The sequence below is a fragment of the Bubalus kerabau genome, chromosome 13 (assembly GCF_029407905.1).
Source record: "Bubalus kerabau isolate K-KA32 ecotype Philippines breed swamp buffalo chromosome 13, PCC_UOA_SB_1v2, whole genome shotgun sequence".
Classification (NCBI taxonomy): domain Eukaryota; kingdom Metazoa; phylum Chordata; class Mammalia; order Artiodactyla; family Bovidae; genus Bubalus; species Bubalus kerabau.
This window is the reverse complement of record NC_073636.1, coordinates 34,508,278-34,526,110: the sequence shown is the minus strand read 5'-3', so window position 1 is coordinate 34,526,110 and position 17,833 is coordinate 34,508,278.

Genomic DNA, 17,833 nt, shown 5'->3' with positions numbered 1-17,833 from the left:
CCTGGAACCTGTGAAGCTTAATTCATCTCTCTGATTATATTGTGTATCCACCTGTGTCAACTGACTGCTTTTCTTTCCTCGTCTGGAACTCTTTTGGTGGCCAGATAACGTCCCTCCAGAGAGCCAGCCACTGAGGCCACACGTGAAGAAAGGAACTTGGTTGGTTGGAACTTCTTTTTCTTTAGGCAGGATGGTTGGACAAGGATCTTTCACCATCTAAAATCCTGTAACTTGGAGTGGAGGTCACAAATCCCTGTGGGCAGTGGTCCCCAACCTTTTTGGCACCAGGGAGCAGTTTCATGGAAGACAGTATTTCCATAGACCAGAGGAGGCAGGGTGGTTGTGGGATGATTCAAATGCTTTACATTTATTGTGCACTTTATTTTGATTATTATTACATCAGCTCCACCTCAGATCATCAGGCATTAGATCCTGGAGGTTGGGGACCCCTGCCTTTGGGGATCTGAATAAAACAGTGCACCCTGTCCTGAGAAGAAATGTACATGCACAGAAACTTGTGCCTGAATTTCAGAGATTCATCAACCCCCTGAATTCCACACTAAGAGCTTCTGCTTTGGAGGCTGATTGCTCATTGGTAAATGGGAACCTCGAGTTCTCTAGCCTTATTCAAATCAACTCTAGTGAAAAAAACCTTGTTAAAACGAGACCCTGTGACATAATGACAATCTTTCAGTTTTTCACTCCTTTAATGCCACCCTGAAACATAACAAAGGCATTGAGAGTGGTGTCAATAATTAGTGACACTCTCCTATAAAATCTCTCCTTCAAAGTAATTTTTATTAATTAATTGATGTTACCAGAGCATAATTTCCTCAAATACCACTTTCTGATTCAAACATGTCATCTACAGGGCAGGAGAAGCTTCATGAAATAAGACAGACTGACACAGCATGGTGAAAATAGAGCTGTATTCTAGACTCTATTTCTAGATTTGGGATCTGGCTTCACTTTGAACTATCTAGTGACTCTGGGAAATTCCCAGTCTTCCCAGGTTTCTTTTTCCTTATCTGTAGAGTGAGGAAGCTGGACTAGATTGGAGGTTAACAAACTAATATCCACCAGCCAAATTCTGCTTGTTGCCTGTTTTTGTAAATAAAGTTTTGTTGGAACACAGCCATTCTCCTCTGTTTCTGTATTATCTGTGGCTGCTTTCAGGCCACATGGCTCTTGCTGAGTAGCTGTGACAAAGACCATATGGCCTGCGAAGCTGGAAATAGTTATCCTTTGGTCCTTTACAGAAGAGTTTGCCAATCCTTGACCTAGACGGTCCTTCCTCCCTTTCCAACTCTTGTTTTTTTTTTTCCTACACATGGGCTGTTCCTCAATCAGGGTTCAAGCCTGTGGCCCCTGCATTGGAAAATAGAGTCTTAACCACCAGAGAAGGACCCTACCTCATTTCCACCACTGGATGACCTGTGATTCTTAGAGGCAGAGAATGCAACCCAGGCACATTCAAGAGCACAAGTGGAGTAGAGCAAAGGATGGATGAGTCAAGACCAACCACATTATTTTGTTGACGCAACTTCCTCAATCACTGTTGCTTATGGAAGTCTAACAAATAGTCAAGTGGAACTACTAAAAACAATCAGACATCATGTGTATCCAATTGGTTTCATCATCCAGGCACTGGTGATTCAGGAAGACCTTCTTCCAGCCTATCTGTGATGATCAGTGAGGATTTTAAAAATTTACCTCATAACATACATTAACAAACACAAAGTTTAGGAAGAATGGACAGGATAACATATACAATCCCTTTTGCCTACCTCAGATTTTTTTTTAAAAGTTTTTATTGGAGTATAGTTGTTTTACAATGTTGTGTTAGTTTCTGCTATATAGCAAGGTGAGTTAGCCATATGTATACATAGATCCACTCGTTTTTGGATTTCCTTCCCATTTAGGTCATCACAGAGGATTGAGTAGAGTTCCCTGTGCTATACAGTAGGTTCTCATTAGTTATATATTTTATACATAGTATCAATATGTACTGTATCACAGGATCAATATAAACTGTGGTGTTGGAGAAGATCCAACAAGTCCATCCTAAAGGAAACCAGTCCTGAATATTCATTGGAAAGACTGATGTTGAATCTGAAACTCCAATACCTTGGCCACCTGATGCGAAGAACTGACTCATTTAAAAAGACCCTGATGCTGGGAAAAATTGAAGGCAGGAGGAGAAGGGGATGACAGAGGATGAGATGGTTGGATGGCATCAGACTCAACGGACATGAGTTTGAGTAAACTCCAGGAGTTGGTGATAGACAGGGAGGCCTGGCGTGCAGCAATCCATGGGGTTGCAAAGAGTCGGACATGATTGAGCGACTGAACTGAACTGATCAATATGTATATACTATGATACTATGGATAGAATCATGCTGCTGCTGCGTTAAGTCGCTTCAGTCATGTTCAATTCTGTGCAACCCTATAGACGGATTCTCCAGGCAAGAATACTGGAGTGGGTTGCCATTTCTTTCTCTAATGCATGAAAGTGAAAAGTGAAAGCGAAGTTGCTCAGTCGTGTCCCAACTCTTAGCGACCCCATGGACTGCAGCCTACCGGGCTCCTCCGTCCATGGGATTTTCCAGGCAAGAGTACTGGAGTGGGGTGCCATTGCCTTCTCTGGGATAGTATCATACTATGTGTATATATGTCAATCCTGATTCAAATTTCATTTTGAAATGACCAAGAGCATAAAACCACCAACTGAGAAAGGAAACCCTTCTGATGCGGATGACAAAGGTGGTCGGTTTTCCTCTGTCCATTAATTCTCTAGGTGGAACGCTGACGAGACTGATATATTTTGATGATCTGTTTTGTACAAACCACACTTTCCAAACATCATGAAGCTGGGAAGCCACTGTGCCACAGTGCACCGCTGCAGCGGCAGACGGCCCAGAGGCTAGGGTTTCCCACCAAGTCAGACTTGCAATAATCTCATTAGTTTGAAATGTATCTTATTTTTTAAATTGACTCTCCTGTTCCTCTGCCCTTGGTTCATCCAAGAAGGTATTATTTGAACTAAGTAGCAAGAAGCATTTGTCTGAAATTAACATATTTGAAAAGCACTAAGCTGAAAAATGAGACAGGAACCAGCTCCACAGATGCTTAAAATTTCAGGTCCAAAGGAGTGGAAAAATCTCCTATCATTGATGTAAATTTACCTTATGCTTTCAATCTACCCAAACCATTAGATTGCTATTTCCCTTTCTCTTCCAACAGCAGCTGTGCATACAAGCCACTTTTGTATGTTGGGCTTCCCAGCTGGCTCAGTGGTAAGGAATCCGTCTGCCAATGCAAGAGATGCAATAGAAATGCATTCGATCCCTGTATTGGGAAGCTTCCCTGGAGTAGGAAATGGCAACCTGTTCCAGTATTCTTGCTTGTAAAATTCCATGGACAGAGGAGCCTAGCAGGCTCACACACACTTTTGTATGTTGGTGCAGTGGAAACAGCATATTATGTGGGCCTTTTATTAACTAACCCTGAGAAGTGATTTCCAAATAGCTTTGAGCTCAACATTGCTAGTGTGTGTGTTAGTCACTCAGTCATGTCTCTTTGTGATCCCATGGAGTGTAGCCCACGAGGTTCCTCTGTCCTTGGGATACTCTAGGCATTGCTAATTACTAGAGAAATGCAGATGGCAGGAAGGAAGAAATTAACTCTTCACCCAGCCTGAAGCTTGCCATTTAGGAGAGATTTGAAACATTAATGGCCTTTTTATTTTGTTTCCTCACCTCCCCCCCATCTGTGATCTATAAAAAAACCTGGCTTCCAGACCCTGATAAATTGGTCATTTTGAGACATTTTCTTGATCAGCCAACTCTCTGAATAGTCATTTTCCTTGCCTTAAAAAAAAAAAAAAAAAAAGCTATAATGAGATACCACCTCATATCAGTCAGAATGACCATCATTAAAAAGTCCACAAATAACAAATGCTGGAGAGGGTGTAGAGGAAAGGGAACTCTCCTACACTGTTGGTGGGAATATAAATTGCTGCAGCCACTATGGAGAACAGTATGGAGGTTCCTCAGAAAACTAAACCTAGAGTTACCATGTGATCCAGCAATCCCATTCCTGGGCATATATTCAGACAAAACTATAATTCAAAAAGATCCGTGCACCCCTGTGTTGATAACAGCACCATTCACAATAGCTGAAACAAGCTAATGTCCACAGACAGATGAATGGATAAAGAAAATGTGGTACACATATACAGTGGAATACTACCCAATCATAAAAAAGAATGAAATAATGCCATTTCAGCAACATGGATGCAACTAAATATTCTCTTACTAAGTAAAGTAAGTCAGAAAGGGAAAGACAAATATCATATCATTTGTATGTGGACTCTGAACTATGACACAAATCAGTGTATCTATGAAACAGAATTACAGACATAGAGAACAGACTAGTGTGGGCAAGGAGTAGGGGGTTGGGGGATGGATGGAGTGGGAGGTGGGGGTTAGGAGATGTAAGCTTTTACATACATAGGATGGATAAACAATAAAGTCTTCTGTATAGCACGGGGAACTATATTCAATATCCTATGATAAACCATGGAGCTTCCCAGGTGGCACTAGTGGTAAAGAACCTGCCTGCCAAGGCAAGAGACATGAGACGTGGGTTTGATCCTTGAGCCAGGAAGATCCCCTGAAGAGCCTGGCAACCCACTCCAGTATTCTGGCCTGGAGAATCCAGGACAGAGGAGCCTGGCAGGCTATGGTCCATAGGGTTGCAAAGAGTCAGACACAACTGAAGTGACTAGGCCATGATAAACCATAATGGAGAACATAAAGAAAAGAATGAATATATATATATATATATTCATTTACACATGTTCTGGCTGAAAAAAAATTTTTCTATCACTCTTGCCATTTGGAAGCAAAACCAACTGGGGAATGTCTAGAAGGAGAGCTTTTTCTGCGCACAGCTTTTGGGGGTAGGGCAAGTTGCTGGGGTGTGGATCACAGGTGGGGAGTGGGATGGTCACATGATTTCAAGACAGCTTAGACTACTCAGAACTTTTTAACTTTTAGAGGCAGCATAGACAGGGACCAAAGAAAAGCAGGGAGTTTGTGTGGACTGTATCACAATCCATGGTTTGGGGCCTCTTGAATTTCTCTTTCTCTACTAAAGAAATGAGTGCATTGCCTTGTTTGGCCCTGGAACACTGGTCTTGCTCACAGCCTTGCTATGAAGTTCTTCCTTCCAGGGTCTATCTCTGTTCAAATCTTGGTTCTATATTTTGCTTTATTGTTTATGTTTTTTAATTCAACTTCCTGGTCTAAACTCTGTGAAGTTCAACTTCAGCCAATTACACTTGTAATGCTTTCTAAATTAAGTACTGGCAGTCCCCAAAGTACAAACACCAAATTTATGAATATCCCTTACACCGAAAGAGCTGCCCCTTCTTGCTTGTGGGTAGTGTTATCAGAACCACCAGAGAGAATTCCTGTTCCCCGTGAAGTTTTGGCAGCAGGAGGAAAGTTCCTCCCAGCTAGATTTTTGAGTTCAACTAATTTCCCATACAAACTATCGCACATGGTGGTCCAGCTCCCAGACCAGCCTAGAAAAACGGCCCACTTAATCCATAATGTAGCTTAAAAAGAGTGAAAGAAACACAGCTGATAAAAGATGCTCTTGCTCCTGTGTACTTGTTCATTTCCATGAGGGTGACATTTACGCAGCCACATGTATGGGAAAATGTTTGCCCCGGGTTCCAAAAACTGATTTACAAACTCTTGGAAGAAAATAATCTGATCTAAATTTGGAACTTCCTAGATTAGCTCTAGTTTTCAGCACATATTTTCCCTTTTGTTTGCATAAGGCATCTGGGGACGGGTTTACAGAGACTGCCTCTGCAGGCAAACCCAAGCTGTAAGAGGGGCACCTGTCTGGAGTCAGTCACCCAGGTGTTCAGGGGCCAAGGAAAAAGGGAGTCTCCATAATTCAGAAAAGAGTTTTGGTTTCAACTTGGACTGGATTTTCTGGATTACTTGAAAATACTGTCACCACTCAGCCTGTGTAGAACTCACATCAGACAGATTCTGTTATGTAAATTCTGCCTTTATACCTTCTCAATCATCTGGTTTGTTGTAAATATGAGTTTTCCTTTAAAAAAAAAAAACAAATAGTACAAAATCCTCACTACCTAATTGATTCATCAGAAAGTAGTTCTCCATAGTCAGATGGAATTAATGTACATTGGTTGGATATACCCAGAATGCTTTGCTCCTGTTGTTAGTGACCAGATGAGAATGTGAACTCAGGACCTTTCTTCTGGTGGATGCACCTGAAGGACAGAGGTGTTTCTTGAGTCTAATTAACTGCAACTGAAAAGATTTCCCAGTGAACATTGCTCTCAGGACACGGCTAGGCTTCTGGGCTGGGTACTCTGAGGGTTCTTGCTTTCTATGCCAACTCACTCGATAGTCAAGGTGTGCCTGCCACTGCCACTGTAGATCTTTTGTTCGCCAGGGCTTGTAAATGGTATTTTATTTTAGCAATAATGACTGGTAGAGACGGTATTCCCTGATACTTAATGACCAACTGGAGGAATTGTGGGCCTGAGGCAATGCATATAATATGCTATTAAACTCTGAAATTTAAAAATGTAAAGAAAAAAATAATTACCTTCTTAGGCATGTTACCATGGATACTAAGTACTGTTTATAGTTTTAGTCTTTTCCTAGAGGTTGAAGTCTAGTTGGGAGACCAATAAGGAAGAAGAACTTCAGACCCAATTTCCACACACTTTATAATGTTTGACATTACCTAGTTAGTGTAAATTTCTTCAAGAAGGCACATATCACCCCCAAAATAGGATGTGTAGTGTGTGATACGGATTGCCATAATAAGTATTCATATTTTATTGAACAGTTTGGAAACCAGTATTTAAAATCAGCTAACCTTGTAGAGAATCACATTCTGTTTCCCCAGAATGGTAGTAACTTTCTTATGAATCCTTTTCCCCCCAAGAATGAACCATTTTTCAGTCTTCAAATTGCATGCACATATTTTATGCATTAGTCCCAGAAACACTTTTTTGGTTGGATCTATTATTATAGTGCATAACTCAGAGAGTAACATTTAAGCATGAAGGAGAAAATACGCAGAGAAGAAGCTGATACTCTACAAATTACATGGCAGCTATTTGTTCTATATTTTTTCAAATCTTGGAATACTTTCTAAGTCTTAAGGAAAGATGGGACAGAATTAAATCAATTTCACAACACTGCAGAAGGGCTGGCCCAGATTAATGCCTCTGACACCTCATTATCTATCCTAGGGATAAAGGTACTCAGGAAAATTTAGAGATTTAGTTTTATCTACAACTCCAAACTTTCTCCCACAAATATTTTTTCCACAGCTATTAGCAAGATTTATCTGCTTTTATTCTTCTTTATCCTATCATAGGAGAAGGAAATGGCAACCCACTCCAGTATTCTTGCCTGGAGAATCCCAGGGACAGAGGAGCCTGGTGGGCTGCTGTCTATGGGGTCACACAGGGTCAGACATGACTGAATCCACTTAGCAGCAGCATTCTATCATAATCAAGTATTTATCAAATACTTAATATAGGAATATCATTCATTCTTCCATCCATTCATTTATCTCATTTATTTATCGTGAGTCAAATCACAAAAGCCTGCAAATGAAAAAACCAAGTTCCGCCTTGGAGAAGTCTGTCTGCTAAGGAGTCAGGCATATAAGTTACAGTTGACGTTAAAGCAACACAGGTTTGAACTGTGCAGGTTCACTTATCTGCATGTTTTTTTCAATACACACTAGAGTACTGGAGATTTGGGACAGTTTTCCAGAGGACTGACATTTACTTTAGATGTGAACTGTAAAGCACTATACATAATTACAAAGTTGCTATTATTAGTTCCATTAACTATAGGCATATACAGATGGGTAAATTCTTCTCTTTTTTATTTTCCTTTTTGGCTGTGCTACGTGCCATAGTGGATCTTAGTTTCCCAACCGGGGATCAAACCCATGCTCCCTGCATTAGAAGTGTGGAGTCTTAACCATTGGACTTCCAAGGAAGTCCCTGATAGATAAATTCTCAAACAGACTAAAACTCAGTCGGAAATCAAATATAAAAGTCTGATAGTGGTTATAAAGCCTATTTTAATACACTTCCCCTTCAGAAATCCCTCCAAATATTCGTATCCATTGTCATTGTTTGGAGCAAGAAATGGCAGCCCACTCCAGTATTCTTGTTGGGAAATCCCATGGACAGAGGGATTACCATGTGTTAGTATGTCCAAACATATAAGTTCATTCACGTCTGGCGTACATTGTCACGTGTGTGCATCCTCTATGAGTGGTTGTGCTTTTATGTACTTTACTGTACAGAGTACGGCAGTGCAGGGTCTTTATTTCAAGCCCAGGATGTCTGGAAGCAAGCCTAAAAGCAGCAGTGATGTAGCTGGTACTGCTAAGAAGTGCCAAGTGACAAGGATGGAAACAAAAGTGAACATAATTGAGAGAGTGCCGAGGGGCGAAACGCTGGTAGACGTAGCTCGTTCTTGTAACATGAATCCTTCAGCCATCGGCAGGATTCTAAAGAATAAGGATAAAACTATGGAACACGCGACGTCTGCTGTGCCAGTGATGTCGACTATAATATCACAGAAGCAGGGAAAAGTGGATGGAGGAGACGGAAAAACATCTCAGTGTGTAGATGCAGGATCAGCATCAGTGTTGAGTCCTGTTCAGCTTAGTGATGATTCAAGAGAGCTGAAAGCTTTTATGAAAGCTTGAAGAAGAGACATGGCAAACACTGTTAGACTTACGAACAAATTGAACTTATGATCGCACTCTCAGAATGGAACTCATTCGTATGTAGTGGACTTACTGTACTGCAAAAGTTTACTATTATTTTCAACAGCAGCCTTTTCAATGGAATAGTCAAAGGGAAAGTGCAAATGTGCTTGAAAGAAAGAGGAAAAGTACTAATGCAAGGATGTTGGCATCCAAACACACACAGATGAGGGCTGGGTTCAATATTCCCAGAGATCACCTCCCCAGGCACAGGCTAAATCAATTGTGAGGGAGACAGGCTAATCTAATTGAGGAAGCACAGGGCCCAGCAGCAGTGAGCTCTGACTCAGGCTCTGACAGGACCTGGGCTAAATCACTCCCCTGGACTACTCTGTTCTGGTCTCTTCTGCCTGGTCCACCCACCTCTGCAGCCCCCACAATGGCAGAAGAATGGCGCACATGTCAGAGCCTTCAAAGCTGGGGAGCATGATGGGGTTCGCTCTTACAGTCCTCCTAACCAGAGATGTTTAGAACTGATAGAATCATACAAGCCAGGAAGAGCAGAGCTGGGAATGGCAGGAAGGTGGGGGCCACTAGGCCCATGGGCAATGTCAGTATCCACAGATGACTCAGCCCTCGTTGTCCTTCCAGTAAAAGATCTGAGAAGCTTGACATCAAGTGGAAAAGCTGGATCACTTACCGCAGAGGGAGCATCTGAAAAGAGGGAAAGTTCTCAGTTCTTTACTCAAGTCCAAAGAAGAGACATGCCCAATGTCCAAGGCATCGTCCTCCAAACTGGCCGGGGGGTGAGGCCATTCAGGCTCATGACACCTGTCAGCAGTCCTCTTGCATGCACTGATGAGACTCAGGTTTGATTCCTGGAGAAGGAAATGGCAACCCACTCCAGTATCTTAACTGGGGAATCCAGTCCCATGGACAGAGGAGCTTGGCGGGCTACAGTCCATTGAGTCACAAAGAGTTGTACACAACTGAGCACACACATAATCACTGCTGAGTTTACAAACTTGTTGGAGAAGTTTTCTGAACCACTTAGATCAATAACTTGGTCATGAAAGAACTTGGAGGGGCTTCCCGGGTATTCAGTGGTAAAAAGAATCCACCTGCCAATGCAGGAGGCATGGGTTGGATCCCTGGTCCAGAAAGATCCCACATGCCACAGAGTAACTAAGCCTGCGTGCCAGAACTACTGGGCCAGTGCGCTAGAGCCTGCGTGCTACAATTACAGAAGCCCGATCACCCTAGAGTCTGTGCTCCAGAACAAGAGAAGCCACTGCAATGAGAAGCCGGAGCACGGCACCTAGACAGTAGTCCCCATTTGCTGCAACTAGAGAAAAGCCCGTGCAGCAAGGAGGACCCAGCCCAGCCATAAATAAATAAATTTTAAAAAATTTTAATGAATTTGGAGGAGCTACTTTGTTCTTTTCCCAAGGGATCCAAGATGGGATGAGATGTTTCCTTCTGATGAGATGAGAGCTGAACTTGAAGGGATGAAAAAGAGAAACATGCCCTCTGATTTGTCCAGGCATTCAGACCTAAGTAGATACATGTGCAAACAGACAGCAGGTGGGGACACCAATTCTACCTTTTCTGATCAGCCCTGAGTCCCTTCAAACCTTGACAGAGTTCATGGAGCTGCTATTGGGTGAATATGGAGTCAGAAATCAAGAAAATATTTATAGAGTTTGATAAAAACTGAATGTTTTTAAGTTTCTGCAACTGTCCACCGTATACAAGTCTTGGCATGTATCTGCGTTATTGTACATCTGCTTTATTGGCATGGTTCAGTTTCAAGAACTGATCGAGCTGACATACAAGCCATGCATGCAAAGCAGGCACAAAACCTTGGGATTTCAGATGTGAATATATGAATCCACAAATGTCCTAAAGTTTCTGACCATGTATCAGAACTCTAGGGAACGTTTGCATTAACTTAGCTCTGTGAAAATGCATTCTCTTTTTTATGAAATGGCTAAAATCCAAACTGAGAATTGAAACCAGGGTTGGAAATCTGGCATTTGAATTCCGATGTGCCCAGACTGAAAGTATTTAGGAATTCTCAAAAAGAGTTCCCTTTGCTCTTTATATGTATATTTTAATCAAAATCCATTGACGGCTAAAAAAAAAGTCAATTGACAACTAAAAAGAGGTTTATAATACTTTGGTATTAATAAGATGAAGTACTTTTTATAGCCCAAGTTTTTCATTCATTGACCTCACCAGTCTACAAATACAAATGATCTCATCTGGTCATGACCCCAGTTTTATGGGCTGTTGTAGGTCATGTTCCCAGGGAAGTAGTTGATTAAGGACTACTCTTGGGATCAATACTTTAGATGGGAGAGGGGGAAGCAAGATTAGAGAGAGAAGTGGAGATGCAATCCAGTCAGCAGCCAACCCATGTGGAGCTCTGACATGGGGCAGCCTTTTAGAGTTGTCCCAAGTTAGGGTAAGAGGCCCACTCAAGGCAGGTTGTCCCTAGAAGAAGGTGTGATATTCAGATCCCCATGCAGATTTCTTTAGCTGAGGCAAACCCCAGAGGCTAACAGCTGAGGGCCACCATCCAACAGCCCTCTCAGCAGCTGGGGAAAAAAGGAATGCATTTATCCGTAAGTGCTTATGCTCCAATGTTCAAAGATTTGCGCCCCCACCCCTCCACCGCAAATTTAGTCCCCTGAATTTCTGGCTTAATCAATTCATGGGCCCCCATGTGGCTCAGAGAAGCTTCAGGACAGACTCTAGAAGCTTTAGCAGAAAAGTGAGGTATGGGTAAGAGGCAAGGGCCTATTAGGTTGCCCCCACAGGAAGCTGCTCACAGCCTGCATCAGTAGCCTTAATAAAGGACAAGAGATGCCCAAAGGCACTAAGATGGTACCCAAGAGGTACTCCACCACTAAAACTGAATGCTGCTTTAAGAGCATCTTCTTAGTAGAAAGACAAATACCATATGATATCACTTATATGTGAATCTAAAATACAGTACAAATGAACCTATCTACAAAACAGAAACAGAATCATAGGCATAGAGAAGAGACTTGTAGTTGCCAGAGGGGAGTGGGTGTAGGGGAGGGAAAGATTGGGGGTTGGGATTAGCAGATGCCAAGTATTGTATCAATTTAGAGAGAATGGATAAACAACAAGGCCCTGTATAGCACAGGGAACTATATTCAATCTGCTGTGATAAATGATAACAGGAAAGAAGATGAAAAGCATCAGATCAGATCAGATCAGTTGCTCAGTCGTGTCCGACTCCTTGCGACCCCATGAATCACAGCACGCCAGGCCTCCCTGTCCATCACCAACGCCAGGAGTTCACTCAGACTCACGTCCATCGAGTCGGTGATGCCATCCAGCCATCTCATCCTCTGTCGTCCCCTTCTCCTCCTGCCCCCAATCCCTCCCAGCATCAGAGTCTTTTCCAATGAGTCAACTCTTTGCATGAGGTGGCCAAAGTACTGGAGTTTCAGCTTTAGCACCATTCCTTCCAAAGAAATCCCAGGGCTGATCTCCTTCAGAATGGACTGGTTGGATCTCCTTGCAGTCCAAGGGACTCTGAAGAGTCTCCTCCAACACCACAGCTCAAAAGCATCAATTCTTCGGCGCTCAGCCTTCTTCCCAGTCCAACTCGCACATCCATACATGACCATAGGAAAAACCATAGCCTTGACTAGACGGACCTTTGCTGGCAAAGTAATGTCTCTGCTTTTGAATATGCTATCAAGGTTGGTCATAACTTTCCTTCCAAGAAGTAAGCGTCTTTTAATTTCATGGCTGCAGTCACCATCTGCAGTGATTTTGGAGCCCAGAAAAATAAAGTCTGACACTGTTTCCACTGTTTCCCCATCTATTTCCCATGAAGTGATGGGACCGAATGCCATGATCTTTGTTTTCTGAATGTTGAGCTTTAAGCCAACTTTTTCACTCTCTTCTTTCACTTTCATCAAGAGGCTTTTTAGTTCCTCTTCACTTTCTGCCATAAGGGTGGTGTCATCTGCACATCTGAGATTATTGATATTTCTCCTGGCAATCTTGATTCCAGCTTGTGTTTCTTCCAGTCCAGCTTTTCTCATGATGTACTCTGCATAGAAGTTAAATAAACAGGGTGACAATATACAGCCTTGACGTACTCCTTTTCCTATTTGGAACCAGTCTGTTGTTCCATGGCCAGTTCTAACTGTTGCTTCCTGACCTGCATACAAATTTCTCAAGAGGCAGATCAGGTGGTCTGGTATTCCCATCTCTTTCAGAATTTTCCACAGTTTATTGTGATCCACACAGTCAAAGGCTTTGGCATAGTGAATAAAGCAGAAATAGATGTTTTTCTGGAACTTTCTTGCTTTTTCCATGATCCAGCGGATGTTGGCAATTTGATCTCTGGTTCCTCTGCCTTTTCTAAAACCAGCTTGAACATCAGGAAGTTCACGATTCACATATTGCTGAAGCCTGGCTTGGAGAATTTTGAGCATTACTTTACTAGCGTGTGAGATGAGTGCAATTGTGCAGTAGTTTGAGCATCTTTGGCATTGCCTTTCTATATATATACCTTTATACATATATAAGGGAGTAGAAGGGGACGACAGAGGATGAGATGGTTGGATGGCATCACCGACTCGATGGACATGAGTTTGAGCAAGCTCCGGGAGTTGGTGATGGACAGGGAGGCCTGGCGTGCTGCAGTCCATGGGGTTGCAAAAAGTCGGACACAACTGAGCAACTGAACTGAACTGAAATGATACATATATACATATAAGGTCCTTCTGTCTTTCACAAGGAATTAGATTCAATCTCCTATGATGAGCCATAATGGAAAAGAATATGAAAAAGTGTACATATATATATATATGTCACTGCTGTACTGCAAAAGTTAAATCAACTATACTTCAATGAGTTTTTTTTAAAAAGAGCATCTTCTTAAAATCTTTTAATCTTTATCAGTGTGATGATGATGTGATGATACATAAGCCACACAAGGTTCTAAGCACTGAGGTTCTATCTATGCACAGAGACAACATTTGAAAAAGTATGTCGTTTGTTTCCTGTTTCAAAGTACGATGCTTTCATGAATGCATCGGAGATTATATCTGAAAACAGACTTACTCCAAACATCTAGTCTAACAAGCTCGGCCCAAGTCAATGTCCTTTGCAGAAAATAAATAATTGAAGGACTGAAACTGTTCATATTACATATATGGATAAGAAAGCATTTTCTACACTCATTTTCGGAGTACCTCTGAATTTCCAGAAGCAGCCTTCTTTGAGGCTGGCTGGTGTAAGTGCAATTTCTAAACAATGTGAATTTTTTTCACTGTCTTCTTACCTACAGCCCCTGAAAATGTTTCTTCTCTGGGAATCCAGTACTGATTTTTTTTTTTCATGGTCAAATTAAGCTGCAACAAACAATGCAAGATCCCATTTACTTTTTGTTGTAAGTAGGTCGCTATTGTTTAAGATAGTGTGGTCTTCTGGATCACAACTCTGATGCAGAGGAACTTAACACTTGGCTACTAAATCAGAAAATGGACTGTGGGCAAAATGTCTGAATCTCGATAGACAGCTACTCTGCTTCTCTCTTTGAGAATAAAGGGAGATGGAATCACAACTAAATTTACTAAGTGGGAGAGTTCTGTAAATGCTGGTAAAGAACTGGAATCCTGCTGTAGACCACAGGGAACTATACTCAATAGTTTGTAATAACTTCTAAAGGAAAAGAATCCAAAAAACAATGTATATGTGTGTATATATATGTAACCTGAAACTTCCCTTGTGGCTCAACTGGTAAAGAATCTGCCTACAATGTGGGAGAACTGCATTCGATCCCTGGGTTGGGAAGATCCCCTGGAGAAGGGAAAGGCTACCCACTCCAGTATTCTGGCCTGGAGAATTCCATGGACTGTATAGTCCATGGGGTCACAAACAGTCGGACATAACTGAGCAATTTTCACTTTCACTTGAAACTAACATAACATTGTAAATCAACTATGCTGCTAAATCGCTTCAGTCGTGCCCGACCCTGTGTGACCCCACAGACGGCTGCCCACCAGGCTCCGCCGTCCCTGGGATCCTCCAGGCAAGAACACTGGAGTGGGTTGCCATTTCCTTCTCCATTACACGAAAGCGAAAGTGAAGTTGCTCAGTCGCGACCAACTCACAGTGACCCCATGGAATGCAGCCCACCAGGCTCCTCCATCCATGGGATTTTTCTAGGCAAGAGTACTGGAGTGGCTTGCCAATCAACTATACTTCAGTACAAAAATTTTAAATCTCAAAAAAATGAAAAGTAAAAGAATTGGAATCCTTCTGGAGGGAAGAGCAATCAATGATGAAGGTCCAGAAGGTGTCCCTTGAGTTCCAAAGGCAGCGGCAAAGAAAATCTCCTCTCTCAGGACTTAGTCCCCTGTGACTAAGTCCCGTCTACTGATACATGACTTACGGAGTTATGTTAACCTATTAGAGGTTGGATATTCAACATTTAATTAATCAACTATTAGCATTTAAGTCAAACTTATGCCTATCATGAGAATTCTTAATATAGTTGACTCTTGGACAACCAGGGGTTTAGGGGCCCCACCCTTCCATGTTGAAGGTCAACAGCTGACCTTCCATGAAAATCCACATATAATTTATAGTCTACCCTGCCTATCTTTAGTTCCTCTGTACCCACGGCTGAGCATCTGAGGGTCAACCGATGCACTGACCATGCAATACTGAACTTATTGAAAAAAATCTGCATATAAGTGGACCCTCGCAGTTCAAACTCATGTTGTTCAAAGGCCAACTATACACACAAGAATTTTAAAAAGTATAACAGTACATACTATTATCTTTCATTACAAAGTGCCTGACGCACAGAGAGGCTAAGGAAGGCCTCCATAGTCACACACCTAAGAAGTAACAGAGTTTTTAATGGTAGAGTCTAAGCCAGGCAGCACCAGTCACCAGAGCCTGACTCTTTAATCTATATCCTTGATTCTCTCCTTATCATGAAAAAACAAGGAAAGGATTTGTCACAGGATATAACAAAGAGGCCAAGATAAGGGAGCTGACCTTGATGAGGACAAGTTAATCCTGTTCATCTCTCCCCAGGGCCCGTCCTCCCAGGACACAGGAGGAGACTGGGGAAACAGCAGCAAAGTTACCATTTCACTCCATCCACACTCCCAGCTCTGAAGTGTTACTAGATATTTCTGGTTTGAACACAATGTACGAGACCAGTTGAGGCTCTAAAATCCTTGCAGTTCAGAAACCTGTTGGCCAGGGCTCAACAACTCTCTTCAGACTTATTTCATGATAGCCTCACGATGATGTTGCAGAAACAGTTTTGAAATTAGCAAGCTGAAGAAGACCACAAAATAATAAATTCTATACCCCAGTCACTCTCTTCTTGGTGGTTCCCCTGGGGGTACCCGGAGTGGAGCGGCTGCAGCCTGTCCCCACATCCAAAACAGAAACTCTGGGACTTCCCTAGTAGTCTAGTGGTTAAGAGTCCACCTGCCAATCCAGGGGACATGGGTTTGATCCCTAGTCCAGGAAGATGCCACATGCCTCCAGGCGACTAAGCCTGTGCGTCAGAACCAATGAGTCCTCGCTCTGGAGCCCGCCATATGCAACTGCTGAGCACTTGCACCCTAGTGTCTGTGCTCTGCAACAAGAGAAGCCACCACAATGAGCATGCATGCACACTGAAACTAGCGAGTAGCCCCCGCTTGCAGCAACTAGAGAAAGTTGGAGACCAACAACGAAGACCCAGGCAGCCAAAAATAAATAAATAAAAATACTAAAGTTTTTTTTTTTTTTTTAAAAAACAGAAACTCCAGGAACAAGTTTCTCATTAACTTAAAGAAAGTCTGATTATTCATTAGCCCACCAAATATTTAGGGAACACTGGGCTGGGTATGGAGACTCTGCCTATGAATAAAAGCCCAGTTTCTGCCTCAAGAAGCTTACAGTTGAATAAGGATGATGAACTTTGCCCAACTGGACCTGCCATGAATATGAAAACAAAACAAAAAAAAGTGCCAGGTACGGCAGATCACTTAACAAGAAAACCTTATCTTAGGTGCCACCGAAGTGACATTTCACCCGAGGCCTAAAAACTGACCAGGAGGTAAACACACCTGGAAGGAATCTGCAGAGGGACCTGTGTCAGCCACAGAGCTTCTCCCAGTAAACTACCTGCCCTCCCACATCTGCTTAGACCCCTTCCCTCTGCAGAAGCTAAGCTTTAGGGATCCCCTATTCCTGTCAATAGCACTCGTCACCCAGAATCCTGGTTGGCTGTTTTCCTGTGCACAGTCCCCCGGCAGAATGGCTGCACCTTGAAGCCTGGGAATCATGTTTCTTCCCAGATCTAGTCAACTGCCTGGTGCCCGGTTCACAGGGACACTCCATCAAATGTTTGTGGAAGGAAGAAAAGCAGGGACGACAGCAGGAGGGAGCCACAACGAACTAACACCTCCCTTCGTCCACACTTTATTCTCCACAATGTCCTGCGCCTGAAGCGTGCTAAGTCGCTTAAGTTGTGTTGTACTCTTTGCAACACTATGGACAGTAGCCCACCAGGTTTCTCTGTCCATAGAATTCTCCAGACAAGAATACTGGAGTGGGTTGCCATGCCTTCCTCCAGGGGATCTTCCTGACGTAGGGATTGAACCCGTGTCTCTTATGTCTTCTGCATTGGCAGGCGGGTTCTCTACCATTAGCACCACTTGGGAAGTCCCACAATGCCCTGCTGCTGCTGCTGCTGCTAAGTCGCTTCAGTCATGTCCGACTCTGTGCGACCCCATAGACGGCTGCCCACCAGGCTCCTGTCCCTGGGATTCTCCAGGCAAGAACACTGGAGTGGGTTGCCATTTCCTTCTCCAATGCATTAAGGTGAAAAGTGAAAGTGAAGTCGCTCAGTCGTGTCCGACTGTTAGCGACCCCATGGACTGCAGCCTACCAGGCTCCTCTACCCATGGGATTTTCTAGGCAAGAGTACTGGAGTGGGGTGCCATTTCCTTCTCCCTGGTTTTTGTCAAAT